The 19,460-nt window shown below is 43.8% G+C and overlaps 1 protein-coding gene across 9 annotated transcripts in view; it reads left to right on the top strand.

Moving 5' to 3' along the window:
* The window catches only part of MIPOL1 (mirror-image polydactyly 1), a 302,089-nt gene that overhangs the window by 11,483 nt on the left and 271,146 nt on the right, over positions 1–19,460 (top strand). For 2 of the 9 annotated variants that reach the window (XM_075926914.1, XM_075926911.1), the window contains exons 1-2: positions 11,276–11,526; positions 16,707–16,809. The exons of 5 other annotated variants lie outside the window; for them this stretch is intronic. The gene's annotated coding sequence lies outside the window, so the exon portion shown is untranslated. Of the gene's footprint in view, positions 1–11,275; positions 11,527–16,706; positions 16,810–19,460 lie in introns of those variants that run through there. 2 more of the 9 variants (XM_075926913.1, XM_075926910.1) reach the window with 1 other exon arrangement.

Here is a 19,460-nt window from a genome sequence, read left to right as displayed (position 1 = left end):
TTTAGGAACTAGCTGGAGTTACCCGGTGTTGCTCGGGAAAGTGGAGGAACAAAATGTAGAAAAACAATAGTCCATTATTGTTTTTTGAATGGTAGAAAAGTTGCAGTGAGTTCTGTAGAGATTAAAATATATTTTAAAAAAGTATAAAACAACCAATTTTACATGTTATCAAAAACTTTATTGTAAACTATATTTTTTGTTTCAGTCTTAACAAATATTTACAAATTTTTTCCACTTCCAACTCTTGAACACACAACATAGAGTTGTCCATGTGAAAAGCAAGATGTCTCCAAATCAATTCCAACTATTTTAAGTGACTGTCCTTGCACTTTGTTTATGGACATTGCTAAGGCAAGTCATATTGGAAATTGAAACTGTTTAAATTGGAAGGGCATATCAGTAGGGATGATTGGTATACGTGGTAGAAATATATCCTCATCCTTCGCACAACCTGTTAAAATTGCTGCTTCTCTCACGTGGGGCATTAATGTTTTTTTACACACAATCTTGTCCCATTGCATAATCTTGGTGCATCCAGATTCCTGAGAAGAATAATCGGAGAACCAATTTTAAGCCCTAAATTGTGAGATGGCATCCCAGTAGGTTTGCGGGAGTGTATAAACTCAGTGGAATAATACACTGCTTGGTCTCTATTTACAACTGTGTCAACCAACTTGTATGTTGTGGCTTCTCTGGGAAGCTGTTGTTGTATTCGTAGGTTAATAGCATTCACACTGATATTTTTAGGAGCAAGAATTGCACGTTCACAAAGCCATTTATGATCATTGAAATGATGTTGAATGTTTGTAAACACATGGTTTTCTAATGCTTCAGAAGATTCTACTATATTGCAAACATTTTTTGGAATTTTGATGAGTCTAGTTGTCAGATCAATTGGTATTTTCCATTGCCAAGTGTTAGCAGCTGTTGAGCAAATTGTCCAGCAGCCACATCACCCTGCAATTGAGCTCGCATGTTGGTTTTTACTTCTAGTCTTCACACACATCTCAATAGGTATGAAAATTTTGATCAAGCTTTAAGTTCATCGGCCATTGTTCCCTTCGGAATGACAGGTAGTGTTTGTTGAAAATCACCTGCTAAGAGTACAACAACTCCACCCATAACTGCCTGGTTATTTCGCAGGTCTCTAAGAGTTCGATTTAGAGCCTCCAATGTGTGTTTGTGAGCTATTGTACACTCATCCCATAAAGGGGCGGCCCATGAGCCTAGGCAAACTAGGCAGTTGCCTAGAGCGCTGCTGGCCCAGGCACCTGATAATGATGTCACGCAGCACCGGGGCACCCCGTGATAAAATCACGGCCATTGACAGCCATGCCGGGGGGTGGGGAGGCGCCGCCCACCTGGGGCGCCAGCTGCCACAGCCGGCCTCAGACCGCTCCTGATCCCATACAATAAGTTCACAATTTTGTAACACCTTAGCTTGATCTGTTTCTTTGCTGATATTGCATAGAGGATTTTCAGTATGTGAAAGATTAAGAGGTAATTTGAGAGTTGAGTGAGCAGTGCGACCACCATGAAGTAAAGTAGCAGCAATACCGGAAGAAGCCATTGCAATTGCAATTTTTGATTGCTTCCTGATTTTGGCTAAAAGTAAATTTATGACAAATGTCTTTCCTGTTCCACCTGGTGCATCAAGGAAAAATATTCCTCCAGTTTTCTTATAAACCAAGTCTGATAGCATTATAATCGTATCTTTGATCAGTGACCAGTAGTGGTTCATTTGTTCATATATCTTGATCCAATTTTTCTATGTCGTAATTTGTTTCTCTTAGCATTTCTCTGCTTAATCGATCACCCACATCTCTTTGAGGTGTTGGAAAACCTGCTTGCTTCAAATCCTTACCAATCACTTCCAGAAGTTTGTCTTCTAGGAGGATCAATGCTTGATTGAAAATATCAGATGTGTATACCAAATCCATTCCAGGATTTTGTCTGCGAGCTTGCATTAAAATGTCTTCGACCATGCTTTCTTTATGAGTTTCCCACAACTGATTAGGATTACACAATCCGCAAGTGGTGAGCAAAATGGTGAAAAGGTTTCTCAATTTTGCAGGTGACTGAGAAATGGCAGCTTCAAGCATTGTCATTCCAATGTGAATCATCTTCAGGCAGGCCTCTAATTTGGCAAGCCTCATGAAATGTTGAACATATTTGTCCATTGACAGTTCTAAGAGCTTCAAAAGAAGTAGGACCTCTGACAATATGTAACAAAATCCGTAGAAAGAAACATTCAAAATTATTTGGATTCACAATATAGACACGACCAATAGCGTCTGTATATTTCACACCATTCCACCGAGGTACAGTGGTTCCTTGAATTCTGCATTTAAAAACTTTTCGTGATGGGTTCCTATGGAACCCATCACAATATAGTAGCATCTTGGCAAAGTCATCTTGTTGACAGAGTAAAAAAAAAATGCAGTCAATGTTGTGTTATGTGGTTCACTGATTCTCTGCTGTAAGTTAAGTTCTGTGAAATAAACACGTTGACCATTTTCCAAATGTACAGCCAAATACATTACCGTTGGATGTCGTTTATGTATTAGAAAATCAAGAATTTGCCTAACTGCCTCATTTCTGCTGATGTATCTACCCATTATGTATCATTGAATGTCATCGATAGCTGCTCCATCTCTTTCTAAGCCAAATATCGCTTGGTCACTGCCTTTGTTTATGTATTTGCATATGTACTTAATTGACTTCACTGAGTTGCAATACTCAACATAGATATGCACCGCAAAAATCCGAGAAAGTAATGGACAGTATGGTACAACCCACTTGTCGATTTTAGTCTCTTGATAAGAGTTATTAATTTTTATCTTGATTTTAGCTGTAAAACCACCATCTTCTACTTTCCTCTTTCTGTAGAGAGGATATCCATCTTCTCCTGTTTGAGTTTCTTGAAGATTTCGTGGGTATTTTTTTGGCACACTTTCCATGTACCATGCAGGGAGAATTAGGATTGATACTACCGCATGGACTGCGTATCATGTTTTTCACAATTAGGTCAAACAGAATAGGATCTTGTTCGGGATCAGGTAACTCTGCACTAATTAAGCTATCTATTTGATTGGGCCTAATTTTTTCTTTCATCCATACTAATATGTAGGCATTCGGTAGTCCTCTCTTTTGCCATTCGATAGAGTACATCCGACATCGAGTTTGTCCAAATACATGACCCTTGGTAATGGTATCCATGAGCTTTATAAGTTTTAGCCTAAAGACTCTTGCCAATAAATCATGCCGATTGTAGTAAGTTTGGCCAGTCATTAGCTCTGCTTGAATTTCTTGCCATTATAGATTGCAAGTGAACGTCACCATTTGGTCAGGTCTACCGAATTTTCTGACATATATCATAGCATCTTGTGTATATTTGTCCATATACCGTGGGCTTCCAGTAAATGTTGTTGGTAGAATTACTGATTGACCAAGGTTGTTTGTATTCCTGTCATTAGCCATTGCATCTCTCAAGTGAATACATGCATCTACTCTGTTTTTTTTAAATTTATTTAAATGAATATACAGTAATTGTTCACTCTCGGTCTTGGCATACATATCAGCGACAAACTGATGGAAGAGTTGACGGTACCTCAAAATGTGATTAAAATTTTCTGCTCGCACCATTATTCTGTTAGCATAAAATTTCATTTCTGATACTTTTTTTTTTCCATCAATAGGGATTTTTGTTACTTTCAAATTATTTAGATTGATCTAATAGCCATCTTCTCCTTGCCAAAAAATGAGAGGGTATTGTAATGCATCCTAAGATCTGTCACTTTCTGCCACTTTCTGCAGTTGTTTCTTTTCTCCAGGATGATATTGCGTCTCTCAAATTCATTTCCCACGATGACAATCACCACCTCATTTGTCAAAGTTTGATTAAATGGTCGCTCATGTTCTCCAGCATGTTTTGTCCACTTGAATTAACACTTTGTATTCATCAGAATACAATCCTCTGAATAGCAGTTACGAAAATATGTACATAGTCATAATCAGGGCTCGACAAATCACCGAATCTACTCATCCGTGTTGAGTAGATTTCAGCTGGTCACACCGTTTACCGGCAGCGCATGAATGCACAATGTGGGTCTTGTGCATGGGCAGTGTGGGGCTGGCGAGCAGATTTCGCCACCATTTGTCAAGCCCTGGTCATAATGGCTGTGTCCAGACTCAGGGTTTTTTTCGAAAAAAGTAGCCTTTTTTCGAAAAAACTTCACCTGCGTCTAGACTACAGCTGCATTCTTTCGAAATTAAATCAAAAGAACGCGGCTTTTCTTTCGACAGCGGTAAACCTCATTGCACGAGGAAGAACGCCTTTTTCGATGGAGATCTCTGGAAAATAGGTGTGTGTGGACGCGGGGAGGCCATTTTTTCGAAAATAATGGCCTCCAGGAAGAAGCCCTGGTGGACAATCTGGGGCATGCCTTGCTGTCTCTGGTTCCTGTCTGCAGCCATTTCTTAAAGGCACAGGCACCCTCACAGCCACTTGTGGCAGCAAAGCAGCCAGAGCACACGGCTTGTGAAGTGCAGCATGTCCCAGCCCCAAGACCCTCCTGGCCCTTCTAGAGAGCCTTCTGGGGACCCAACCAAGGTCTCCAAACGCCGGGCACCATGATGGTCTGGGCCAGAGCTCAAGACCCTTCTCGAGCTCTGGGGAGAGGAAGAGACCTTACAAGCCCTAAAAAGCCGGCGGCGAAATGCGGACATTTATGGCCGCATGGCAGAGGCCCTGGCCCAGAAAGGACACTACCCCCGCACCCAGGACCAGGTGTGCTCCAAAGTTAAGGAGCTGCGCCAAGGGTATGTGAAGGCCAGGGAGGATAGCTCCCGTTCTGGGGCAGCCCCCCACTCCTGTCCCTATTATACTGAGCTGGACCAGATCCTGGGTGGTGATGAAGCACGCACACCACAGCGTCTCATGCAGTCAGGCTTGGCGGACCCTGTGGTGGACGCGCCAGAGCAGGACCCAGAGCAGTCTGGAGATGGGGACATGGTGCCAGAGGAGGACAGTGAGGAGACGGCGACCCTCACCCTGGAGCCAGTCACACAGACCCCAGAGGCCTCCCAGGTGTCATCTGATGCCGGAGATGAAGCAGCAGGTGAGTGCAGTGAGGTTGTATAACACCCGGGGGAGGGAGAGGTAGGTGGGTGCACAGTGGGTGATGCACAAGGGAAACCTGTAATGCTCAGGCTGATGCCCAGGTCACACACAGTGTTACCTTCAGAATGTCTGATTTCCCCTGTCTCAAGGACAGGGCATGCCCTTTTGGACAGCTGTTGCACACATGACTGATTGTGACAGAAATTTAGCTGTGTTACTCTGATCTGAGGAAGTGGGTCTGGCCCACGAAAGCTCATCCCCCTAATACACCATCCTGTTAGTATTTTAAGTGCTATATAGTCCAGTTTAGGACTGGTTGTGTCTTCCTCTTTTCCTCCACAGCCGGACCAGCCGTGCAAGAGGGCCGCAGCACCCCAGCCCCACCTCCATCTCGGGGACATGGGAGCCGCAGACACAGGCGTGTGTATGCGGACATCCTGAGGCAGCATGTGGAGGCCGTGCAGGAGCTCAACTCCATCCTGCGAGAGAGGGCGGAGGCAGAGGATCGATGGCATGACCGGCTGATGGACGAGCTGGTCCAGCAGCGCACGTCCCTGAGTGCCACTCTCAGGGAGGTCTGCAGCTTGCCTGCTCCTGTGCCTAGTCCTGCTCCTCCAGCACCCCATGACCCTGCCCCACCAAACCCCCCTTCCACAGCAGCATCCCTTTCCCCCCTTGGACCTCCCTCTCCCCCAGCCCCCCCAGTTCCCCAGCCCCTTTCTCCCCCTGGCCCTCCTCTCCCCCAGGCCTCCCAGTCCCAAGAGCACCTACCTGCTGTTATCCAGCCAACCGACAGGTGCACCACCCGATCCCATGGCCATGGTGGACCCCGAACACGAGGCCCAAGCAGGAGACTGAGATCAGGCAAGCACCGTGCAACCTGATCCCCTTCCCCCCTCCAGGTTTCAAGTCCCCTTCCCCCCTCCAGGTTTCAAGCACCCCCATCACCCCAGTTAAATGACAAGGAAAGTGTTCAACAAAATGTTTATTGTACATAGTTTGGCATGAAAGTATATTTTCTACATCAAAAATGAACAAAAGCTTTTTTATGTTTGCAACAGTTATACTATTTTCCAGTGAGTGATATTTAATAAAATAACACAGAACTTATTATATTGAGACAAACCCTGGTGTTTATTATTTCACCAAACAGAGTCAGGAGATGGGTTGTGGAGGGAAGCTTCTATTGGGCCAGGGCCCAGTCCCCAGGCAGAAGCCCCTCAGTAGAGTCAGTGGCCTCCAATTGAGAATTGCTCCCGTAGGGCCTCCCGTATGCAAACAGCAGACCGGTGAGCCTGGCGGATAGCAGTTGTCCGGGGCTGGGCAAAGTGCTTCTCCTGACCATCAGCACCTGTACCCCACCCTGGTAGGAAGGCCTCCCCTTTCCTCTCCACTAGGTTATGGAGAACGCAACACGCGGCCACCACCTCAGGGATGTTGCTCTCCCCCATGTCTAGGCGTGTGAGCAAGCACCGGAATCTGTCTTTTAAACGTCCGAACGCACATTCCACCTGGTTGCGAGCCCGGTTAAGGTGAGCATTAAACTGCTCCTTGCTCACATCCAGGTGGCCGGTGTAGGGCTTCATCAGCCACGGCATCAGGGTGTAGGCGGCATCAGCCACTATGCACACTGGCATGTGCACATCCCCAAACGCAAAGTTGTGATGTGGGAAAAATGTTCCTGCCTAAAGACTCCGGTAGAGGTACGAGTTCCTGAAGATGCGGGCATCATGTGCCCGCCCTGACCACCCAACACAAATGTCAGAAAACTGACCACGATGGTCAACCAGGGCCTGGAGGACCATAGAAAAGTAGCCCTTTCTGTTAATGAATTGGGCTGCTCGATGGGGCGGTGCACGGATTGGAATGTGTGTCCCATCGAGCACTCCTCCACAATTCGGGAAGCCAAGGGCAGCAAAGCCGGCCATGACGCTGTCCAGATCTGGTAGACAGATGAGCCTGTTCAGCAGCTCTGAATTGATGGCCCTCACCACCTGCAGAACGAGACAGACAACAAAATGTTAGAAGGGGTGCCTTATCTCTTAGGAGGAGAACCCACCACTCACCTTCCCTCTCAAACACCCCGGGAATCCCCTTCTCAGAATTCCCCTCCCCCCCAGCAGTTCAGGGTGAGTGGAGGAGCTCCCTCCCACTCACACTCCACTTTGTCCTTCCTGACAGTCTCCCTTCCCCCCACCCCAAACTGTGACTGTCCCCAGACAATGACTTACCTCCATCAGGATGTATCCAACAGTAGACCTGCCCACTCCAAATTGGTGTCTCACGGAGCGGTAGCTGTCGGGGGTTGCCAGCTTCCAGAGGGCAATGGCAACCCTCTTTTTCACGGGGATAGCGGGCCGCAGGTGGGTGTCTTGCTGTTGCAGAGCAGGGGCGAGCCAGGTACACAGCTCCTGGAAAGTGGTCTTTCGCATCCGGAAGTTGCGTAGCCACTCTTGGTCATCCCAGAGCTGCATAACGAGCCGGTCCCACCAGTCAGAGCTGGTGTCAAGCCTCCAAAAACGCCTGTCCACAAAGAAGTTTGGAGGCAAGGGCAGTGGGGCTGCATGACGGACGATCCCTTTGTACCTCTGGTCTGGGTCCAGATGGGGAAGTAACCTCATGACTGTGTCATGCAGGTGCAGCAACACTTGCAGTAAGATGGCGTGGGGCCATCGCCTGCCCAGGGGCAGCTCTGGCTCCATGCCAAAAAAAATGGGTCTAAAACAGAAAAACCTCCACACAAAAAACCTGCTGGGGTGTCCCAGGAAGCTGAGCACTCCAAACCAGCACTGCAATGCCTTCCTTACCTCCTACAGGGACAGCAAAGGCAGCTGCAGAAGCAGAGCAACGGGTGTTCAGGGGCGTCCCTTTAACCATGCGTCTCTGCAAAGGGCAGACAACAGCACCCGGAAGGAAATGCTGCCCCCATGCCCTGGCAGAAGCAGTTCCGGGTGGCTTTTAATTTCGAAAGAGCGTCCAGCAGTCAGGACGCTCTTTTTCGAAAAAGCGGATCGATTTTCCGATCCGCGTATTGTAGTCTAGACGCGCTTTTTCGAAAGAGGCTTGCCGTCTAGACATAGCCAATATCTGAGAAGCATTTGTTGTAAGTCCAAAATGATGTCTGGGTTTGTACCGGGAATGTTACTGCACTGTTGGTTTGTTTCTTGATTTTCATCATCCATGAAATAAATTTGAAGAAATCGATGCTCTTCGTTTGGAAGTGGCAACAATGATTCTATACGATGATTAACCTGATCTTGAACTTTAAAAGTAGGCATGAAACCTGGCTCTCATATTTCGTTGCTTCTGCCAAAAGATGTCATTTGGAAACATGAGTTGTACTTTCTGATATTTTGCAAGAAATGTTTCGATCTGGATGTTAATCCTGACATTAATGATTGTAGCGGTTCCGGAGGCGGTTGGAGTATTGGTACACTAATTTTACCACTCAAACAGCACATGTCTAGTGTTTCTCCAATCCACTTTAGAGCGCTACAGTTCATTCGCCCGATATCAAATTGAGGCCAGTTTTCATAATTATCAGTCAGATTATAACGAAATGCCTTGCCTTCTAGTATTGACCAGCATGTAGCTCTTGAAGTTGCTTGTATTACATGTTGGTTTTCAAGCTTAACCTGCCTCTATTCCACACTTTCGGCCGCTCTGGATGCTGCAGTTGTAAGTCGCAGATTTTCGAGCCGTGTCCGTCTCTGGTCTTGACTCTCAGATGCCCTTAATTCTACTTGTATTTCACGTTGCTTGTCTAAACGAATCTGCTTCTCTTCTACACATTCAGGTGCTCTTTATAAAGCCAATCTTTTTGCACCTGCAGTCTTTCTTCCTTTCTGCCTTTTTTTTTAATGGCATAATATTTTTATAAAATGGGCTAAAAAATGCAATTTGTTGTGTATTAATTTTTTTAGGAAAAATAATATAATCCGTTCAATAATTAAAGTGAGTTACCGAAAAAATAGTCAGTATACGTTTTTGAAATATAAGTTGACAGTTGATATAATTGAGGTGAGGAGCCTGGTGGGAGGAGAAGAAAGGGAACCGCACGCTGCTTCCTTGTCCCTCTGCCGGTCTTAGTGAGCGACTGTCCCCATTGCTTCCCCCAGGAATCTGCTTCTCCCCTCACTGCCAAGCTCCGTGCAGCCCCGGGAAGAGGTGTTGGTCTCTCATCTCTTCCTTCCCACAGTACCTTAAAATCTTCTCCTGGATAATAAGGTTATCCCATGCAAAGTTTGGTTGTGGTAGCTCTTAGTGTCCAAGTTATTAGCGCACAAACATACAAACCTTCTCCTTTATATATTAGATTTGTTATTTTGGTTATAGTTTTGCATGGAGCTAACATGATTTCTTTCTATTTTTATCTATATATCTAGAGAATAGGGGGCAAGTTAAAAATGGCAACATTTAATATTTTTCGAGGAGTGACAGTACAAAGAAGTTTTGCTGAAACCATTTTGAAAAGCTTTTCAGAACTTAGAAAAAAAGTTTTAGATTTTTAGTTGCATAGACATCTTTGCTTGGAATGAAGCTTATATCAGAATGAAAACAAAACATAAGGGCTTTCTTCCATTATTTCTGGTTTATTTTTGTGATAATGTCACTATCTCTGGGTTGGGTTTTTGTGGGGTTTTTTTTGTATTTTTTGACAGGTGACAAACTATTGGACACAGTCTTCTCTTACTAAGTGAGAGTTCATGGGTAAACAAAATTGGAATGTTTAACTAGAGCCTTAATTATATTTTTTCTAGTTGTCACTGAAGTCACAGGGATCAAGTTAGGATTGACAATTCCACCCCACGTGCTTCAACATGGGAGTTCTCAAACTTTTAATAGCATGGACTTACAGCTTAATACAAAATGTTTGTGGATACTTCTCCACTTTTTTGTACAACCTTGAGGTAAACTGTAGCAATTGCTCACATGGGAAAATATGATTTGGCCTGTGCCACCAACAAGTGAATTGTGGAGCAAAATTTTGGAACATAAGGAGAGAAATAGTGTGTAGGAGTTTTGATTTGATATTTTGTTAGTACAGGCAGTCCCCGGGTTACATGGATCCGACTTACATCGGATCCCTATTTACAAATGGGGCGAGGCAACCCTGCACTAGCTGCTTCCCCCCAGCAGACCAGGGAGACGCAGAGCAGCTTTTCTCAGCAGACACCTCAGCTTGAGAATAAAGGACTGAGGGAAGTGAGGTGTGGGAGAATAAAACTGAGCTCTGGAGAAATGTTTGGCTAGAGTTTCCCCTACAATATGTACCAGTTCCGACTTACATACAAATTCAACTTAAGAACAAACCTACAGTCCCTATCTTGTACGTAACCCGGGGACTGCCTGTATCTGGAACTGATGATCAGGCCCACTGACAGGAATTCTGGGCCCCTGTTCCTTTGCCTTGGACAGAGCCACAACACCCCCCCCCCCTCCAGAAAAACTTTTAGCACCATCCCTTGAACAGTGGGCCTGCTGGTCAGTTGCAGCCCCATCCCCCACCTGCCTGGAGATGCCCTTCCTTCTCCTCTCTACCCACCCAGGGACTCCCTGCACAGCTCCTCCCCTCCCCCAATAGTCCTGTGCAGAGCTTGGCTCCTTTTCCTCTCTGCCCCCAGCCAGCTGTGCCCCCCCCCCCCACTTGGTTCCTTTTGCTCTCTGCCTCCCAGCCCGTTTTTGCTTCCCTAGCAGTCCTGTGCCCAGCTTGGCTCCTTCCCTTCTGCTGCCTCCCTCCCCCGTCCAACTCTGCTCCCCCACAGTCCTGTGCCCCTTCCCTCAGCTCTGCCCTCATCCCTCTGCTCTTTTCCCTTCCCAGCCTGGCACCTCACAGCTACCCCAAGCCTGGTTCCTCTGCCCCCCTCAGCCTTCACTCCCCCATTTCTGTGCCCTGCTCTACTCCAGAGCCCTGGCTCCCTTCCTTTCTTTCTAGCCTAGATTTCCCACCTCCCTATTCACTCACATGGTTACAAAGCTGGGCCAGCTCCTCCCCCGGCTCTGCCTTCCCAGCACAACTGGGGACTGCTGTGCCTACTTGTCCTCTGGCCAGGGCCCCTTCTGCCCTGACACTGTCTGGTAGAATGCAGCACCAGCCCAGCAGAATCACTCTTCAATCTGCAGTAGGCACTGGGACTCGGGAGTGTGCTCTTAGGTCTTTAGGAGCCTTTGTCTGCCAAGGTGATTTAAAAGAGCCTGGGTCTCAGCAGTGGTGGCCAGAGGACTCTGGGCACTTTTAAATTGCTCAGGCCCAGAGCAATTGTCTCCTTTGTCCCCTGCTGTCAGTAGGCCTGCGAATGATTGTCTTTTTTCTTTTTATAGAAAAATTAAAGTAACTGGAGTTATGAAGAAACTGGCCTCCATCTAAGGAGTCCTGGGCGATGGCACTGGTGAATCAGTAGATGGTACTGTTCCCTGCTCTATTATTGAATGAATGCTGCAATATGGTGGCTGAAGCACTGAGATAGCAGGGTGTACCATTCTTCCAATAAGTTATTAAACAGAACTCTTAATATCTGGCCAGGTTCCTTTCAGTCTGCACTTTCAATTGGATTGAATAATCTTCACTTCCTGTCTTAAACAGGTGTATTGCTGCTATTGACCACAGAGGTGGTTGCTTCAGAGTGGTAGAATCTTCTGTATTTCTTTTTATATTTGGGCACTAGGGATTCTTTAATGAAATGTACAACAACTATTAAACTGTCAGCGGGACTTCCTGCTGGCCCTGCCCTCCATAGCATTCCAACTTTGAAATGAACAAGAGCCCTCACTGGGGCTCTTGTACATTTTAAAGGCGGAATGCGGAAGTGCTTATCAACTAGTTGAATAGTCAATGGAAATTCCATCGACTACTCGACTAGCAAATCAATCACTACTTAACATCCCTAATGGACACACAGACAGACAGATGCACAAACTCTCTCAAATATATGGTAGATAATCTAATGGGGGCAAGGATGATTCTACTTAAAGAATTATCTGTATTTGTAGGACAGGTATTTTGCTGTGCTCATACTAACTGTGGCGAGAGGCAAATATTTATTTATTTTAGATATATATGTGCATCCTAAAAATCAGCATCAATATCTGTGCTCTAATCAACCTTGACATAGGTTCAATTTACATCCAGTTTATTGTAGCCAGGTGAGAGAAGTTCAGGTTGATTTTTTGTCTCTCATGTTACATAATTCTACTCCAGGATTGCGTGTGAATTAATCACAAATATACAGTTCTGATTTGCATGATTAGTCAAATTAGCTCAGTTCCGGTTTCATTATTTATTTTAATGGCAACAGTTTGAGCTGGTCTTTTTTCTTAATAGTCTGCAGTCAGATTTCACTGGGAAAGAGCTTTAGTATGTTCATTGTAATGGAAAAATTGCTTTCCGAACATCCTAGCAAAGATCCTGTTTAAAACAGATGACAGCCGGTCATGTTCAGTAACACATCAGTCATCAGATTTATTTTAATTCTTTAAGCTGAACATTTCATTCAAGCTTGTAGCTTATCTTGTCAAGCAACCAAGGGCTTTGTAGCTTTACCATCGAACATAGAGTTGCACCAGCAGTTCACAAATAAATGCTAAGCTGCAAAAAATATTGTTTATTTTATTAATCTTTTCTTTAGCTAATTATGGTGTTTTCATGCTATTTCTCCCTCCCCTTGCTGGGTTTACCATGAAGAAATTCAATGGACTTCTTCCTAATCCTGCCTCACTTTGACCTAGGGCCAGTTCAGACTCAAGGCTACTTGCTCTTGGGAGTGCTGTTTTATTCACTGACAATCTAGACCACCCTGGTTATGACATTCCTCATTCACCCAGGGAGCAGCCTAGTTTGGTAACAGCATTAGTATCAATCTGCCATTGGTGCATAGGAAATATTTATACAGCCAGTCTCCTCCTTTACATGCATCTGACGAAGTGGGTCTTTGTCCACGAAAGCTTATGCTCCTACACTGCAGTTAGTCTATAAGATGCCACAGGACTCCTCTCCGCTTTTGCAGATTCAGACTAACACGGCTACCCCTCTGATACTTCTTTACCCTATTTCCCTTAGAGGTTTTAGTGCCCTACAGCAGTGGTCTCCAATCTTTTTAACCACAAGATCACTTTTTGAATACAAGTGCAATGTAAGATCTACTTCAAACCCAAATACCCTTTCTCTGCTTCCTTTCTGCCCCTTCTTTGAGGCCCTGCCCCTGCTCCACCCCTTCTTCATGGCCTCATCCTGCTCACTCTAACACCCTACTTTCCCCATGCTCACTCACTTTTACCAGGCTAGGGTAGAGGGTTGGGGTGCAGGCTCTGGTCTTGGGCCCAGGGGTTTTGAGTGTGTGGGGGGCTCTGGGCTTAGCCCAGGGTGCGGGAGTGGGGTCCGGGAGGGGTTTCAGGGTGCAAGCTCTGGAAAGGCATTTGGGTGCAGGGAGATTCACGTCTGGGCAAGAGTTTAGGTACAGGAGAAGGTTTAGGGCTGGGACTTGAGTTTAGGAAATAGGCTCTGGCTGGGCACTGTTTAATTGGGATGGCTTCCAGGTGGTGGAGCAGTGGAGTTAAGGCAGGCTTACTCCTGCCCTGGCCCTGTGCCAATCCTGACAGAAGCTAGCATGTACAGCAGTGGCTCCATGGTATCATGTGCTGCCCCTCGTCTGCAAGCACTGGGCCCACAGCTTCTAGTGGCCACAGTTCCCTGTTATTGATAAATGGGAGCTACAAGAGTGGTGCCTGCAGACAAGGACAGCATGTGGAGACCCCCTCCTCTGTCTTTCTAAGTACCACTAAGTGAAAGGGAGAAAACTTTTGTTGGTATCTTATTTCATAGTCCTCTATTTTACGATTTCATGTTCCTTTCACAGAAGCTTCTAATACTGGCTGCTGTTAGAGGCAATATATTAGATAAAGAAGGCAGTATGGTATAGTGGATAGAGAACTTGAGTGCGATTCAGAAGACCTACATTTCTGGCACTGCCACTTGCCTGCAGAGTTATTGCCTCAGTAACTGCGACTTGGGCAAGTTATTGCCCCAGTATATGCCTTAACTTTTCCATCTGTACAATGGAGAAGCACGATACTGACTTCCCTTTGTAAAGCACTTTGAGATCTACTTATAAGAGCAAAATATCATTATTAAATTATTAGCACTTCCCAATCTTATGTTCCTAATTAGGGAAACTTCTAAAAGCAAGGAAATCAGTCAAAGCCAGTTTCTCTGTCTTTAATTCAAGTTTGCTGTGGGCACACAGTATTTGGATCATTAGCGTGCAGCACTACAAATTCTTCAGTCTGATTTTTTTTTCTTTACAATTACGTCCTTTTATTTCTTGATTTGTTAGATTGGAAATATATTTCAACACGCTTATTGCTTGAACAACTATTCTGGAAGAGTATATTGTACCTAGCTAAAAAATCAACTGTGGGGTTTAAGCCCTAGATAAAGTAAAGTCTATGTATATAAAAATGATTGTTGAAATGTCAAGATAATGAAAAGTAAGAACATAAATTATAGCTGTTATTAATTTTGAATTGTATTCAAATATAAAAATGTGTAGCCTAGACAAAAGCTGATTACAGAGAGATAAAATTCAATTTTATTCTAGGATAACTGTTTTATGCATTTTACATTTATTTATAAGATTAGATAAAGGCTTGGAATTCTCAGTATAAATCATAGTATGGTCCTGGTGAATGCCAAGATCAGTAGATAGGCAGCCCTTCATTTTCCAAATACATTTCTTTTGCTGGAAATAGAAAGTGAATAAATGGGATTGAAATATTGCCCTTGTTATTATATACACTCCATATTCATTATAAAGTTGTCAGAGTCAGGTATTTTAGGTGTTATAATGGGGTGGAGATATAGCAGTACCTCTAATATCACCCCACATATCATTATAAAGTGTCTTTCTTAAAAAGAGATGAATGTAAAAATTGCCACACCGGTAAGGCTGTCAGGGAAGGTGGTAACACTTGGCCAGGACCACCCAGAGACCAAATCAAGCGTGGACAGGTGCAACTTCTGATTTTTGAAAGTTTTTGAAAACCACAATCCATGCAGCAACATAACACAAACATACACACAACAAAATCAAATGCATTAGTCATTTTTAAAATTGCATAGTACATGTCATCTCCCTTCAAAACCTCACAACACTCATAAATCTTAGCAACTGGAAGCACTGATGAGATAGACCTTTGACCTATTTCACACAGAGGAGGAAGAAACAAATTCTACAGTCATCTCTGAGAGTGCCATGCTGGCAACTGCCTGTCTTCTAGAACAAGCTTGAGCACTTATGCCCCTAGTCAATTTTGACAGTGGCAGTATGCCCTATCCCTAGGTAACTGGATCCCAAGCAGGCTCTCATGTTTTTACACTAGTTTGTGAAAAGGTTACAACTTCCACACTTCTAGCTTGCTGGGCTGATGACAAGGCACAGCCCTCTGTGTTAATTACTAGCTCAGGGGCCTCTTGTTTTCTGGACTGATGTCAACGTATAAGCTTCTGTCACTGACTTGCCACATCTGGCTTGCTTGGCTGATGTCAGGAAATGGTGGCTGTAAGATTTGTGACTCTGCAACTAGCGATATAAACTGGGTGATGCTCACCAGTAATTGGTTAACTGCCACTTAGCCTGGCTGGAGCAGCCCTCCACCTCCCCTCACAGGCCCACTGTGCTGTGGGCGGGGGCTGCTCCAGCAGACCCTCTCCCCCGTGGCATGCCACAGGAGGAAGGTAAGCTTATAGCTTAACTGGTTAACATTTTAAATGGGATTTTACGTACCTATCGGCAACTGTAGCATGCAGATCTGATGTCAGTATACACCTCTGAACTTCAGAGTGGAGTTCTGCTGGTGGAGCAGCTACAGCCTACTGCACTGAGATGACAACTATAGGATAGCTTTGGTGGGGGTCCACTGATTCAGCTAATGTAGGTAGCTGATTTGATGTCAAGGCAGGAGTCTTGCTGACTTGGGGCTTGTAGCTTGTTGGTCTAACATCAGGGGACAGGATTAGAGGATCTCTTAATTTGCTGGGCAAATTTCAAGGTTCATGTTTCCTTCTGGTGTCTGCATCAGCCCTCTGTGATGTCTGTGGCATCATCTTGCTTGCTTAGATGATGCAAATACATAGGCTTAGGTATTGTTGCTGAGCCTGCAACCTCATCACCTTGCTGGATTGTTGTGCAAATGCAGTTTTGTGTATGGACACTGGTCCAGCACCATGCCTCCATGGTATAGTGGAATTTCTTTCATCATTGGCATCTCAAGAGTTTTTATGATGGAATATAGCTGCTATAAATGCAGCCTGGGACAGCCTCTATCCACTGCAACAGCCTCTTGATGCCACTTGGTTAGCCAAAAAAAAAAAAAAGAAGTGGGATAGAATTAGTGTCTTGGAGATTTCGCCCAATGCAGGGCTTTCCATGGGGGATGGAAAAGGGAGAGAACACTGGTTATTCAGGGCTACAGAGCAGCATATGGCCCAGTCATATAAAGGTGTTTGAAAGTTAGTTTGCTGTCCGAAAATAAAGTTGGCACTAGGGTGACTTGACACCAGTTTTACCTTCCTGTCCCCTTCCTGCTGTAGCTCCAACTTCTGTGCTTTGCAGTGGCAGCCAAAACAGACGTGTGTGGAGTGTAACAGTTTTTCTCTCATTACACTGAAGGTGACTACTGTGCGGGTGTACCAGGTAACACTAATTAAAATACAGTTTTGCCTTGAAATGTAATTTTGTTCTTCCTCTTTGCTATCCTGTACTAGGCTAATATTTGTCTCTAGACTCTTTTCTAGGATTTGAAGTGGAGTTATAGTAGCTGAAGGTTACTAAAATTAGGAAAAAATGTAATTCTGTTCATATTTTGAAAGTATCTATTTTACATTCCAAAAAAAAAAAAGTGGTTGGGTAAAATATTTTTAGTAAACTTACATATGAACTTCCTCCTCCCCCCGTAAAACTTTAGATTGTGGGTTTGGTGTTTTTAAAGTACTTAACTATCTTAAATTAAGGAGCCCACTATTTGCTATTGAAGCTTTAGAAATCTATAGGCAAAAGTATGGTTCCATTTACGCCAGTGCAATCCTATTGACTTCAATGAGTCAGAAGTAGTGCGTAAGTAAGAGCAGACTTTAGCCCTTAATTCTCTGGATTTTTTTTTCCTTAAGCATTTAGCTCAGACTACGAAGTCCAAGTTAATTCTCACAAAGCCCATCCAGTTCGGTAGTAGTATCTTTGTTTTATATCTGTTAATTTCAAGTGATTGATTTAACTCTGGTGCAGTCAGCCTTCATAAGAATATGCCAGAAATTGAGAAGATCAACCATTTTGGATATGTTCATTGCACATCTAACTGTTTGCAATTAAAAAAAAGTTCATTTTTATGTGGAAAACCTCCTGGCTGGCATCTAAGATATATTGTTGTGCTGATTGTAATGGATGCAAAAGGGTTGTTTTGTTCTATGTCTAGAGTAGATTGAGCCCATGTAACACACTGTATATATTCGAGTTAGTGGCACTATAGTATAGAAATTAGAAACTGTTCAAGAACTGTATCTTTCATGTTATATTTTTTTAATAATTTGGCTATCAAAAAAATGGAGGATTGAAAAAAATTTAGAAATTGTCAACATAGCTAATAGACTTGCATTTCTAAATTTGTCGTGTTCTTTTCGCTCCCTTCCCCCCCCCCCCCCCCCCCCATGTATCCTCTAAACTTTCTTCGGTCTCTCAAAACCACTGAAAATGTCCATGTGGTATTTTGATTGTGAAATATAGGTTGTGTTTAAAGGTATGATCCGTCTGCATATAGACATGTTTTTTATGATACGAGCAATGAGTTGCACCTTTTGCATGCTTGTGTGGGACATGATATGTTATGATGTAATCCTATTACTTTAGTTTCAGAGTTTCAGTATGAGAGATGCGGGGAGGATAATGCAGTTTTAACTTGTGCTGGTGATAGAAGCTGTAAATTTAGAGAATTAGGACAGTTGAGATACTCTTGTGATCTACTGTAGAATGGATTCCATGAAAAGAAGATAACAGAAATATCAGACATCTCCTAAGGCATTTTTAAAATTTGTTTTTCAAGTTTCACATTAATCATGTCCACATTTTTACTTGTTTTCATTTCAGTCCTTCTACAGGATTAAAATAACTCTGGACTTTTACTTTAATCAAATAGTTTAGGAAAGTCTGGTCAAATTGGTTTAGTTCATGGCAGTATTTTTGGGAACTGGCCTTATTACTACGAAACTTATCACTGTGGGAAGCTGATATTTATTGGGAGATCTGATGAAGGGCCTGCTAAAACAGTGATAAACTGATGTCTTTGTTGCATGATAAAAGAAATATCACACACAGGCTAGGTCTATGCTGCCGCTTTTTTGTGGAAGAGGATATGCAAATCGTGCTGTCATTTGCATATTTTCTTACGATTGTTTTTGCAGAAGAGGTTTTGCTAATAAAAAGCCCAATGTAAATGGGGCTATTTGTCAGAGAAAAAACCCTTTTTCACAGGATCCTGTAAACCTCAATTTTTGAGGAATAAGGGATCTTGTGAGAGGTTTTTTTTCCTGACAAATGGCACCGTCTACATGGGGCTTTATAGCAGCAAAATCTCTTCTGTAAAAAGAATCAGAAGAAGATATGCAAATGAGAGCGCAATTTGCATATCCTCTTCTGCAAAAAAACAGCAGAGCAGCCATAGCCATAGCCATAGCCACAGGTAGGTGAGTACCAGCCATGCTATTTTCCTTGTCATCGTCCCATCATTTCTTAAGATTTTTTTCCTCTGATATCTTACAACATAAAGCTAAAAATAAATATGGCTTTATATTGTATGTATGTTTGCGTTTGTTTTAATAACTGAAATTGTTATGGTACATCTTTTATTGTATGAAGGAAAACCAAAACATGTAACATTTAAAAAGTCTCCTAAGCCTTCAAAGTTGCCACAATAATTGTCCAGGTGTGGAAACTGATGCATTAAGACCTATCATACTGCATGTCTGAAACAATAGTTTTGAGAATTTTGCAGTGGCCACCTTTATCTCAAGGGGTATTTTGCTTTAAATGCTAAAATTGACTATTTCATGCCTGATCAAAGCAAGTGACATCAGCAGTGACTTTCCACACTGGTCTGGCATGGATGATCGGGGGGGCGGGGCGGCAATCCAAGCTCAGATCCCAGGAAGCATTTTGGGCTAATACTTAGCCAGATTGGAAAATGAGGAGAATGGAGGTGATGAAGCCTAGGAGGAAAGTATGGGGAGGAGAGAAGACGGAATTTAAAGTTGGGGTAGACTTTTGGGGAAAGAGAGTGAAAGGGGAAAAAACCCTCC

Source organism: Pelodiscus sinensis, chromosome 4 (genome assembly GCF_049634645.1).
Source record: "Pelodiscus sinensis isolate JC-2024 chromosome 4, ASM4963464v1, whole genome shotgun sequence".
NCBI lineage: Eukaryota > Metazoa > Chordata > Testudines > Trionychidae > Pelodiscus > Pelodiscus sinensis.
This window is presented reverse-complemented; position numbering and strand designations above follow the sequence as displayed.